This window comes from Notolepis coatsorum (genome assembly GCF_963971535.1).
Source record: "Notolepis coatsorum genome assembly, chromosome: 20".
Taxonomy (NCBI): Eukaryota; Metazoa; Chordata; class Actinopteri; order Aulopiformes; family Paralepididae; genus Notolepis; species Notolepis coatsorum.
In genome coordinates this window covers 13110014-13122285 of record NC_140184.1, presented here as the reverse complement: position 1 = coordinate 13122285, position 12272 = coordinate 13110014, and positions in this window count along the sequence as shown.

Here is a 12272-nt window from a genome sequence, read left to right as displayed (position 1 = left end):
GCCACCCCTGCTCTAGCTATAACTAGAGGTCAGCACCAGGTGATCTATACTCTAGCTATAACTAGAGGTCAGCACCAGGTGATCTATACTCTAGCTATAACTAGAGGTCAGCACCAGGTGATCTATACTCTAGCTATAACTAGAGGTCAGCACCAGGTGATCTATACTCTAGCTATAACTAGAGGTCAGCACCAGGTGATCTATACTCTAGCTATAACTAGAGGTCAGCACCAGGTGATCTATACTCTAGCTATAAGAGGTCAGCACCAGGTGATCTATACTCTAGCTATAACTAGAGGTCAGCACCAGGTGATCTATACTCTAGCTATAACTAGAGGTCAGCACCAGGTGATCTATACTCTAGCTATAAGAGGTCAGCACCAGGTGATCTACAGACGCAGCGCTCAAAAATCAAACCAATTCTGCTGCTTGTCTGCTGCTTGTTGCTGCTTGTGTGCCACTTAAGTCTACTCAGGTGTTAATTTTCCGGGGGTGTTGGCTGGGGGAACAAAGGGAGGGTAGTTAACTTAAGTGCTTCCCCAGGGAGGGGGTCGGGGGCTACTGCCCTCAGACCCCCAAAATAATTTTTATATGGGCAGTCTGACTTGGGGTACTGACCATATATTAGTGTTGCAATGCATGATAAGTAAACAGTGAAAAAAGCTAAGAAATCTGATGGGGCTGGGACATTTGGGACGAATAAAAATTTAAGATGAAAATCTGCCCAGCCTGTGGGAGGAAGTGGAGGTGTGAAATCTGGCCCGGTCAAGAACAATAGAGGAGTGGTAGAGAGTGGTAGAGAGGCATGAGAGGTTTGAGTTTTGAGTGCTGTATCTGTATACTCTAGCTATAACTAGAGGTCAGCACCAGGTGATCTATACTCTAGCTATAACTAGAGGTCAGCACCAGGTGATCTATACTCTAGCTATAACTAGAGGTCAGCACCAGGTGATCTATACTCTAGCTATAACTAGAGGTCAGCACCAGGTGATCTATACTCTAGCTATAACAAAGGTTATCCTATAACCCTAGTTATATGAATACTGGCTGAGCGTCTATGAGATATGAGATATCATCTCCAGCACCTACTGTGCGCGTGAAAAAAAATGCACATGCACCTCACTTGCACGTGACCACGCCTACTCCCATGCGTGCCTCTACAAGACACAGGAAGTGGTCACGTCCACGCCCTTCCAAGTTTGAATTCCATACGTGAAAAACATCCAAGGAACCTCAGGGCACTGAAGAGCGAGACGCTCAGCCAGTATTCATATAACTAGGGTTATAGGATAACCTTCGTTATATTATCATACTGGCCAATCACGTCTCGCTCTGCCATTATGAGATCAAAAGGGGCAGAGCGGATGCGTGGCCCGACAAGTGTACCCCCTGAGGGCTCCCGTCCACCCGCCCGTCCTAACGAAGGGGGGGAGGCAGTCAACTACAACCAATGTGCGAAAAAGGGAACCAGGCACCCCAGAACGCACAGTGATGGCGAGATGCAGGAGAGGTCCCGGACCTCAGGACTGCCTGGGAGACAGAACCCCCAGTCATGTACATGAGGTAAAACCTAACGAAAGGACCCGGGGAGGACCAGGAGGCCGCAGCGCAGATGTCCTCCACCGAGGCCCCCCCCCCAACAGGGCAGCGGATGCCGCCACTCCACGAGTGGAGTGTGCCCTGACGCCCGCAGGGGGAACCTGTCCAGCCAAAGTGTAGCAAAGGGCAATGCCCTCGCACAACCAATGTGACAGGCGTTGCTTGGACAGTGCAGACCGGGCAGCATGGTCTTGCCAGCTGCCCCCTACTGCGTCGGTCCGACACGTCCCCCCCATCCCGTGAGGACCGTGATGTGTGATAGCCTGCTGCCAGGCGTGCGTTCCTGATATCAACTGGGGTTGCACGCACCTAATGGCCCCACGTGCACGCGCGCTCCCGGCGCGTGCGCACACTCCCGCATAAATGTCCCCTCGCTTGAGCACAGACTACAGACAGTGCCTAATTGCCTCTACGAATGGAATGTAACACATATAATTTACAACAAGTTAGGTGTGAATGTATCTGAGAGCGTATTTAACACACCTGACGACCGGCGCTATTGATATGCAAAGTAGCCCAGGTGGGTACTTATAGCGAGTTGGCGAGTGCAGCGCATTCCTGTGTGCGTGCACGCGCTTTGGCTCAAATCTTACCCTGCACGGAGTGCAACCCCGTCCCAAGAGCAATGCATGCCTGCCTGCTGCCCATGGGGACCCCACTGGTGAGGGCCCCAGGCCCCCCCAGTGGTTGAGATCCCCCAGTACAGACACGGTAACCTTCAGCCGCTTCCACTTGTCTCTCACAGGGTCTATTTTCGTACTGAAAAACCACCTCTGTATCCTCCTCATGAAGAGGAGGCAAAGAGGGACCACAGGTTGAGCAGATGCCATCATACCGAGCAGGCGCATCACGGACAGCGCCGTAACCGTCCTACCAGGATGGAACCTCCCGAGCGTGCCGAGAATATCCTCTTGCCGCCGCTCTGAGAGGGTTGCCCTCATAGACCTTGAGCTTAGAACCAAGCCCAAGTACTCCACCTGTTGACTGGGAAGAGGGGTACTCTTCTTCCAGTTCACAGCAAAACCCAGACTGGTAAGGAATTCCACCACCTGCCTGGTATGAGACCTGGCGATCTCCTCTGACCGGCTGAGGACCAGAATGTCGTCGAGGTAGAATACAATTTGTATCCCCTGACGACGCAGAGGTCCCAGCGCGGTCTCCACGCACTTGGTGAATGTGCGAGGAGCCAGAGAGTAGCGAACGGCAGCCCCTGGTACTCATACGCTATGCCCTGAAACAGGAAGCGTAGGTATCTCCTGTGAGGAGGGAAGATCGGGATGTGAAAATACACATCCTTCAGGTCTATGGAGGTGAACCAGTCTCCCACTCTGACAGCGCTTAACAGGTGTTTGACGGTCAACATTCTGAACCTTCTCGCCAAAATCAACCGATTGAACGCAGACAGGTCCAGTATGGGTCTGACACCTCCCGATTTCTTGGGCACCAGAAAATACCGGGAGTAAACGCCACTCATCGCGTCCTCCATTGGGACCACGACAACGGCCTGCTTCGCCACCAGAGAACGAATCTCTTCGGCCAGGGCTGTCACTGCCGCGGACCCTGACAATAGAGTCTGTACCAAACCCGAAAACGGAGGGTGGGGGTGTGCAAACTGCAACACAAGCCCCGCCCTCAGCGTTCTCTCCATCCACGCCAACATATGGCACTTCTGTAACCATACGTGGTGATAATCCCAAAGCGCCCCCGCAGCCAACTGGTGCTGGTCCGCTAGGAATCGTAGATAGGCGGCCCGGTCCCTCCCGCTGTGCATTGTCAACCCTGGTCTCGCCAACCGCGCGAGCAGGGTGTCTTGCGGATCCGGGATATCGCACCCTGACTCTACCAACGAGGCAATCGCACCCAAGGGGGGACCCCGACAGAAAGGGGCGGTCTGATACGGGGGGAGCGACCATCATCCCTGGTGAAAGAGGCTCCCCCGCTGAGCATCTTCCCGGCTTAGCTTTCTGGGGACAGCCTGCTCTGCAGCTGGACATGCATGGTGTGTGGTCCCCACTCTGCCCGATAGGGTGAGTCCCTACACACCGTAGCCCTGTAGTGATATTACTACCACCCAAATTAGGCGTGCCTGACTGACCACCGCCGGAAGTCCGGCCGCGGGAGGCACTAACGTAATACCCGGCCTGGTGAGGGCGGGGCTGGGGGAACTCGCGCTGTGACCTCCTGGGCCTAGGGTTCCCCCTCTGATCAAATGTTTTAGATACAGGGAACCCTGCTCCATCGACAGATACAACACCAGGCTCACCAAACACAGACGCAGGACGTGTGGTGTGGGAGCCTCCTGACATCACAGCATTCTCATAGACAGACCCAGGCCTAGCTAGCAACTGGGTGTCAGCCCCTGTCTCCAGGAGAAGCGATATGTGGGGCCGCTTGCGCTTCACTGGAAGAACGCGGCCCGCAGCCAAAGGGGACAAGTGTAGCGGGGGTGAGTAACCGGAGAGCGTGCTAGACACAGCTAGATGGCAATGGTTTTTCAGGGCGTGCCCATCTAATATAGCCGATCCCTCGGCCGCCGAGGCTGTCGGCACCGTGACAACCTGTTCTCTTTGTGTCCAGGTTATCCCAGGCGGGGGACACATGGCCACCGGTCGGGGGCCTCGCCGCAGCCGCTGGCGAAGCCGTGCTCTCACCTCTGGCTGCGTGGTGTGGGGCGGCGTGGAGCCCAGGTCAAATACCGCCCGCGCCTCCGTGGACAGACCAAAAAGTCCATCCGCGGAGAGGGGAGCCCTGAGGAGGAGAACTCCCCTCTCCTCCTCAAGGGGAGATTGCTCCAACCAAAGATGCCTGTGAACAAGCGTCGACAGTATCCTAGCCCTCCCTGCAGTTATAGCTTGCTGCTGGGTCAAAAGCTGAATAACCTCAAAACCTTGCGCGATGGTTTTGACGTCGGCTGGCCCTAAGGCCCCACCACAGACACCATTTTTGACAGAAAAGCAGCCAATTGAGCAATGTTATTAGTTGCTGCTAAATGAGGTGCAAGTGAGGCGCATGTGCAATTTTTCACGCGCACAGTAGGTGCTGGAGATTATATCTCATAATGGCAGAGCGAGACGTGATTGGCCAGTATGATAATATAACTAAGAGACCTAGCACCAGATGATCTATATTTATAGCTATAACTAAGAGGTAATCCGGAGGTTCCCGGTTCGATTCTTGCTCCTCCCGGGCAGCCTGTCGAATTGTCCTTGAGCAAGACACTTAACCCCTAATTGCTCCAGATGAGCAGGTTGGCACCATGCATGGTTTCCTCTGCCGTGGGTGTCTGAATGTGTGAGTGAATGGGTAAAATGTGAGGAACAAATTGTAAAGCGCTTTGGATAAAAGCTCTATATAAATGCACCCTTTACCATTTATTTTAGATACAGTTGGGACAACATTGTGATTATTGAAATGTACTCATGATTGGAGGCTAATCAACTATTGCTGATTATTGAAGAATACTCACATGATTTGGAGGTGATTATATGGTAACCAGATCCAGCTAAAACTAAAAGACATAAATCGTGTCTCAGTCATTTACATGAAGATATATGAAATAAAGGTAATGTTTTTTTTTATCAAAGGAATATGTCAACAAGTTATATCATAGATCCAATGTGTTGAAATGTATATTTCAACAGCTGTGCTTGAGCTTAGAACAAGGTGTCACAATGCACCCCTTATACAAGTGTGCCTTTCACATTTGAGTTGGGCTCTAAAATAATTCGTTGTTAGCAGACACCTGTATCTGTTCAGGGATTCAATTAAGTAGTCCATGATTAATGGAACGTTATTCATGTTGATGCAGAAGTGTCCCAACCGACCCGCTCTCCCCTACTATTTCAATTAGGGATGTCCGATATTATCGGCCTACCGTTATTATCGACCGATATTGGCAATGTGATATCGGAAAATATCGGTATCGGTTTACATTTTTTTTTCTTTTTTTTTTTACATTTCTGTAACCTTTATTTTCCCAGCCAAGCAAGTAAAAAAAATTTAGTTTATTGTCAAAAGTATGCATAATGTTGTGTTAATTCCACAACAAGAGATATGTAATGTTAATTACCTGAAATGATTACGTTTTTTGGGGGGGGGGAAACCTTGCATATATCGGTATCGGTTGATATCGGTATCGGAAATTAAGAGTTGGACAATATCGGTATATCGGTATCGGTAAAAAAGCCAATATCGAGCATCCCTAATTTCAATCGTACACAAGTTTTATCTTATCTTATCTTATTTTATTTTATCTTATATTCTCTTATCTTAACACTTTGGTTGCCTTGGGTTAAATTAATGATATACCATAGATTGCCAGCGCTATTTGTCTATGGAGAAAGTCCCCTTCTTTGCAGGGCTATAACTTTTTAAATTCTATTGCTACATTGCCATTATTAGGGCCCATTCAAAGTCCTATATGTATTGTTCATTGTGTAGCAACGTTAAACTTTTTCATTCACATATTCATAGTAAAGTATGGTCTAATGTATAAGTATGTTTTCATCTCTTTCTGCAGCTTTCTCCAGAACGTGATATATAGCCCCAAATGCATTATATTGATGATGAAATACAGTTTGATGGCAATCAGCGCGATATAAAAAATTCCAACTAGACGTACTTCTAGAAGTTACTACACGTCATCTGATGTTGACCGGATGGGCGAGGGGGCGTTTATAATTCCGTGGGCAGCGTTATACCAATCATCTAATGTGGGTCAAATGTTGATAAAAGCAGTTAGTATCGAAGATGGTAACGTTACACGCTGAAACTCACCCCAGTCTCCGCGCGCCGTTGGGCGATCATCGTCGAGTAGAAATTGTATCATTATGGGATATATTATTACCCGGTCCATCTCCAGCTTGTATAATGGTATATACGTCCAAATCATGTTGTTTATCGAGTTATTGGCAATCGATCGCTATGTAGTGTGACGAGCTAGAGTGCCGGAACCTATACCGAGTGCCCGGAAGTAATATGGCCGACCAGCAAAACCTCTACTGCGCTTCCTGTTAAGCGGTTGCGCCGATCGGCCACCAGATGGCGCTCCTGAACCGCCAGAGAGCTCAGTGGGTCCTGCTGGTGGATCTCAGGCCAGCGGAGGGGGAATATGAATCCGATCGCAGATTTTTGAAATATTGATATAAGGACGACGTACAGCGTCCCCCGGCAACTTTAGCATGGCCAGCAAAGACGTCTAAAGACGTGTCCCGGCAGTCAAAGTGTTAACAACAACAACAACAAAACAACAACAACTTCCTCTATCCTTAAATCAATTTAACCCCACTATGTGGACCGTCCACGAGTTAACTCGTGATTCGATTCCATTCGTTGTGGACCAGAGCCACGAGTTAACTCGTGGCGAGTTGTTATTGTTTTATTCCATATTTATAACGCTATTAACGTCTGTGATTGAGATGCATGACCTACCCACATATTTGATTTTCGAAACATGCAATACCGGCCAGATCCGCTTAGGGGCGCCATCGCTCCACTGCAGTATCATTGAGGGGATTGAAAAAAAAAATCTTTTCACTGTCTGTGGGCGGATCATATGAGCCTAGCTTCCAAACGAAGACCCTCCATCTTTGATCCCGTTACCGAACGCATATTTCAGCCTGGAATAATGGGATTTATGATTAGCCAATGGACATATCGATCTACCAGAATCCGATGACTAATGAAGAAATGCTGACGGCGATCACATGGCCTGACGGTAGGATACTATTCCCCCAAATTACAGCTGGATTGGACATTGTTTTAAAACCTAACGTGATCGATCACTGACATTGGCTACCTGAACGCACATTGTATTGCTAATCAATAATACTAATCGGCGTTCCCCGCCACCCCCATTTCATCCATAGATGTTCTGTAATAGTCCGGATGCTACGCAGTTTGTTTTATTTCATTCGTATATATACAGTAGAAATGGCGTTTGATATAACGGCGCCAACGTTTAGCCTATTATCTAGCTTCCTGGAAAAAAGACGAGACGAAAAGCGTGATAAACCTTATATTCACGACGCTATAAAATGACAACCAACCGATGGATTTTTATTTTCTTTAAGCCATTATGAAGGCACGGTTTATGCACTCAAGTGACAATGAGAATGGACAGATAGCAATACTATAAATTATATATATAGCTCTTAGAAAGTACATCGGTTTGTAAACAAACCTCTGTCCTCTGAGGCATAAATCGCCGCAAGACTGTGGTCGCCAAAGGGTAGATGTCTATCATGAAACATCCCAGACAGATTATGGTTCCCATCCAATGGAACCATCCCATCTGGTCACGGTGTTCCTGTGTTCTTCACGTCTGCTTCATGGAACCATCCCATCTGGTCACGGTGGTCCTGTGTTCTTCACGTCTGCTTCATGGAACCATCCCATCTGGTCACGGTGTTCCTGTGTTCTTCACGTCTGCTTCATGGAACCATCCCATCTGGTCACGGTGTTCCTGTGTTCTTCACGTCTGCTTCATGGAACCATCCCATCTGGTCACGGTGTTCCTGTGTTCTTCACGTCTGCTTCATGGAACCATCCCATCTGGTCACGGTGGTCCTGTGTTCTTCACGTCTGCTTCATGGAACCATAACATCTGGTCACGGTGTTCCTGTGTTCTTCACGTCTGCTTCATGGAACCATAACATCTGGTCACGGTGTTCCTGTGTTCTTCACGTCTGCTGCATGGAACCATAACATCTGGTCACGGTGTTCCTGTGTTCTTCACGTCTGCTGCATGGAACCATAACATCTGGTCACGGTGTTCCTGTGTTCTTCACGTCTGCTTCATGGAACCATAACATCTGGTCACGTCACGGTGTTCCTGTGTTCTTCACATCTGCTTCATGGAACCATCCCATCTGGTCACGGTGTTCCTGTGTTCTTCACGTCTGCTTCATGGAACCATCCCATCTGGTCACGTGTTCCTGTGTTCTTCACGTCTGCTTCATGGAACCATAACATCTGGTCACGGTGGTCCTGTGTTGGTCTGTTTCCTTGCAGAAGCCTCCCTGGTAGTGAAGGAGTATGTCTGTAATGTACACCCTGACTGGTACTGAGCCGGGACCCTTGCAAAGATCCCCGTTTTACAGCCATACACTCTCCCCGGCTCAGGTTCAGTGTCAAATGTGAGGCCCCCTATATTTCTTCTGGCTAAAGCCTTTCGGAGAAGTCTCTCTGATATGATATGAATGAGATGTTGTGTTCTTGAATGTTGACTGGGGGACACTTGTACTGTACAGTTTTGAGTGTGTACTGTGTGTGTGCTTGTGTGTGTGTGTGAGAGAGAGAGAGAGAGAGAGAGAGAGAGAGAGAGAGAGAGAGAGAGAGAGAGAGAGAGAGAGAGAGAGAGAGAGAGAGAGAGAGAGAGAGAGAGAGAGAGAGAGGTTGTCCACGTGTTTGCGATTGTAGTTGAGGGCTATGGATACGACAATGAACCTGAAAGGGGACAAACAAATAGAACAATTACAGATGTTTTACTGGAGTTACTTGTCCAATGTTTGCTAATTCTGTTTTAGGAATTAAGGCGAGACAGCCTAGGTGAATAGGCAAATATAAATTTGTTGGTTGATTTTGAGATTTCTTTATATTTTTCTTCATGTCTTATCTCAAACTAGTGGCAATAAAATATCGAAAACACACAATTAGAGAGAGAGAGAGAGAGAGAGAGAGAGAGAGAGAGAGAGAGAGAGAGAGAGAGAGAGGAGAGAGAGAGAGAGAGAGAGAGAGAGAGAGAGAGAGAGAGAGAGAGAGAGAGAGAGAGGAGTGAGTGAGAAGGTTGGGGGTGCAGGTGATTGATTGATTGAAAATTGTATTAACAGATTGCAGAATGGGTACAATACAGTACGGCTCAATACACACAATTGTTAAGGGGATGCAGACCAGAGAAAGACTTTCGTCTTGTTTACATCAGGGGTCCCCCATTTTCAATTCATAATACAATTAGCACTGTGCAATCCATTCTTCTACTATTACCCTGCCCATACCTTTTATGATGGTCCCATGCTGCTATGCCAAGGGGATCAGTAAAGGATCTTTAAACATACAGGCATAGCTTATTCTGGTACAAAATGGCCCTGTTCTTAAACTCACTGCTCATCTCTACGTCTCTCTGCTCTACGTCAAATGTATATACTCCCTTTTCTTGACTCCTTCTGTATCACAAACAGTACTGTATTTGCAAATCTGGTATGTCATAAATGTATAGATGTAGCAGTACTGACTATCTGTATGTCATGTATGTCATATATGTCTATATGAATTGAAAATGGGGGACCCTGATGGAAACAAGACAAACGTCTTTCTCAGGTCTGCATCCCCTTAACAATTGTATGTATTGAGCCGTACTGTATTGTACCCATTCTGCAATCTGTTAAATAAAGTTTTCATTCATTCATTCATTCATCTCTTTTAACCACAACTCATCACATCCTCTTAATGAACATGTGAGGTAGAGGGTTCTTAATATGTGATTGACATGCCTTTTGTCATATCTGCCGTGAGTTTGAAAATCTATCCAATATATATATATATATTTTTTTTTTACTGTGTTCCTGCTTTATTAAGTCACAAATAGAAATAGGCCTATTCCTTTCAGGAAAATATTTAGTGGAACCACGGCCAGAATTCGTACATGCTATATTCCAATGATCTAAGACAGTCTAAGATATTAGTGAACATGAACAACCCCTCTCTCATACTAAAAAAAACCAGAGGGCTAACATTCAAATGTGTGATGTCATCAGACAGACAGTCTGAAGCTGCTCCATAGCTCTATGGTTCCCCCAATACAGACCGTATTAATTCATGTTGTGTTTCTTTTTCAAATGTATTCAAGAGTAAAGACCCTAACCCTATCAAAACAGCAGTCAAAGTGTATATTTTCAGCACTACGTTTGTTTACCGATGTTTTACATTTCTTTTCGAAAATACGAGTTTCTCTGAATAATGTGAACTCTGTGCATTGCATTGGAAAAAGTTGAGTAGTCATGCAAGGAAATGTCTAAATCCAGATTTAACACTGCCATTTTAAAAAGGAGATTTGGCCCTATCCATAGATGTATGACTTGGCCACAATAAGGCCATTTATAGGCCTGATATTCTATATTCTATATTCAAATTTATTATAATTCAAATAGCATGTGTCCGGATGGCAGAATTCAGTACTGTATCTACAAATCCTTCTGTTTAATCATCTTCCCATTAATAATTTGCTTAGATTTTCTGCACACTTGATCTCAAGAAGGTGCTGAATGAGCCCAGTGAGCGAAATGTTAGCATGGTGTTATTCACTGTCAAAGATGCAAAGAAAAATTATTATTTATATTCTCCTTTCTTGTTTCATTACGATTTACTCAAGCATAGTAACAGACACAATATTTCTGAAACTGGGAATACATTCCCTGAGGTCCACAGATGTCCCTAGATACCAAGAACATGCAAATTGACCTTGTAGAAGTGAAGCAATCTTCCATTTACTTGGGCATATATACTTTTAGGCGGATTATCTGAAAATAGGGCTAGGGCTTAACAGGATAGACAATTCATTGGGAAAGATGGTGCAAACATTCTCTGGGTCGACAAAATCAGCCTCCCATACATTTATTTCCCATTCATAGTCATTGAGGCCCCTTTGCCTCAAATAGATCCGCTATCAGCTCTATCTTTAATCTTTCAAAATGTTCAGTTGCTATCGCATGCACTTTGTTTCACTACGCATATGAGTGCATGCTTACCAACTGTTCGCCTGTTTTATTGCAACACTACTATCACCGACATCTAAGAAGGGAGATCCCCCCTTGAACGGCCCTTCTAAGGTTTCTCTCCTCCACATTGCCTGTGGTGCATTTTTTCCTATTTCTAGGTTTTAGTGAGTTTTCCCTTACCTTCCTTACCTGATTTGATTTGATTTGAATAGCATCACTAGTTTGAGTCTCACTTCTCTGGTTTCTTTTTGGGAGAGAATAATCTCATGTTCACAAATATTGATTGAACTTTCCTAGAGGCTATGGAAATAGCACATTGTAAAACGTCTTTATTTGGGTGCTGTTCCCCGTTTTAAAAAGCGATCAAGCCTTGAGAGAGGAATCGGTCGCCCCATTGTTACATAACTGCTGTGCGGGGGTCAAGTTGCTCAAAATAACCCATGTCTCGAGCATGTTTGTTACAACTCAAGACTGACAACAATTTACTCTATTGCACAACGTGTGCTTCATGGTTTCAGAACCACCCTGTTACCAAGGAACTCTGCGAACTAATAATGAATTATTTCTTGCTTTGATTCGAGTCCAACTTTAAGGCCTTCTCACGTCTTTATCGCGAGTCGGTGTGTTAAATTTAGCGCCTTGTGAAATCCAAGACAGGTGCCCTTCTGCGCGAAGCTGATATTATTCTGGCCCAAGTCCATTTGGGATTCGTTCAAATGAACCAAACAACACTAACATGATAGCAGAGGAAGGAGCCGCTAAGACGTGTCATTCAGCGCATCGAGTTTTATTTTTGAGAGCTATTTTCAAATATTCTCGTTTTGATTTCAACCGGCAGAGAGGGGGATGCCATTCCTGCGGTGTGACGCAGATTTTTTTGCGAGCGGCTTGAAATTCAAATATGAACAATGAAGGAATTAAATGTAGCTCTGTGCCCTTTCAGGTTGATTTCTGTGTTTT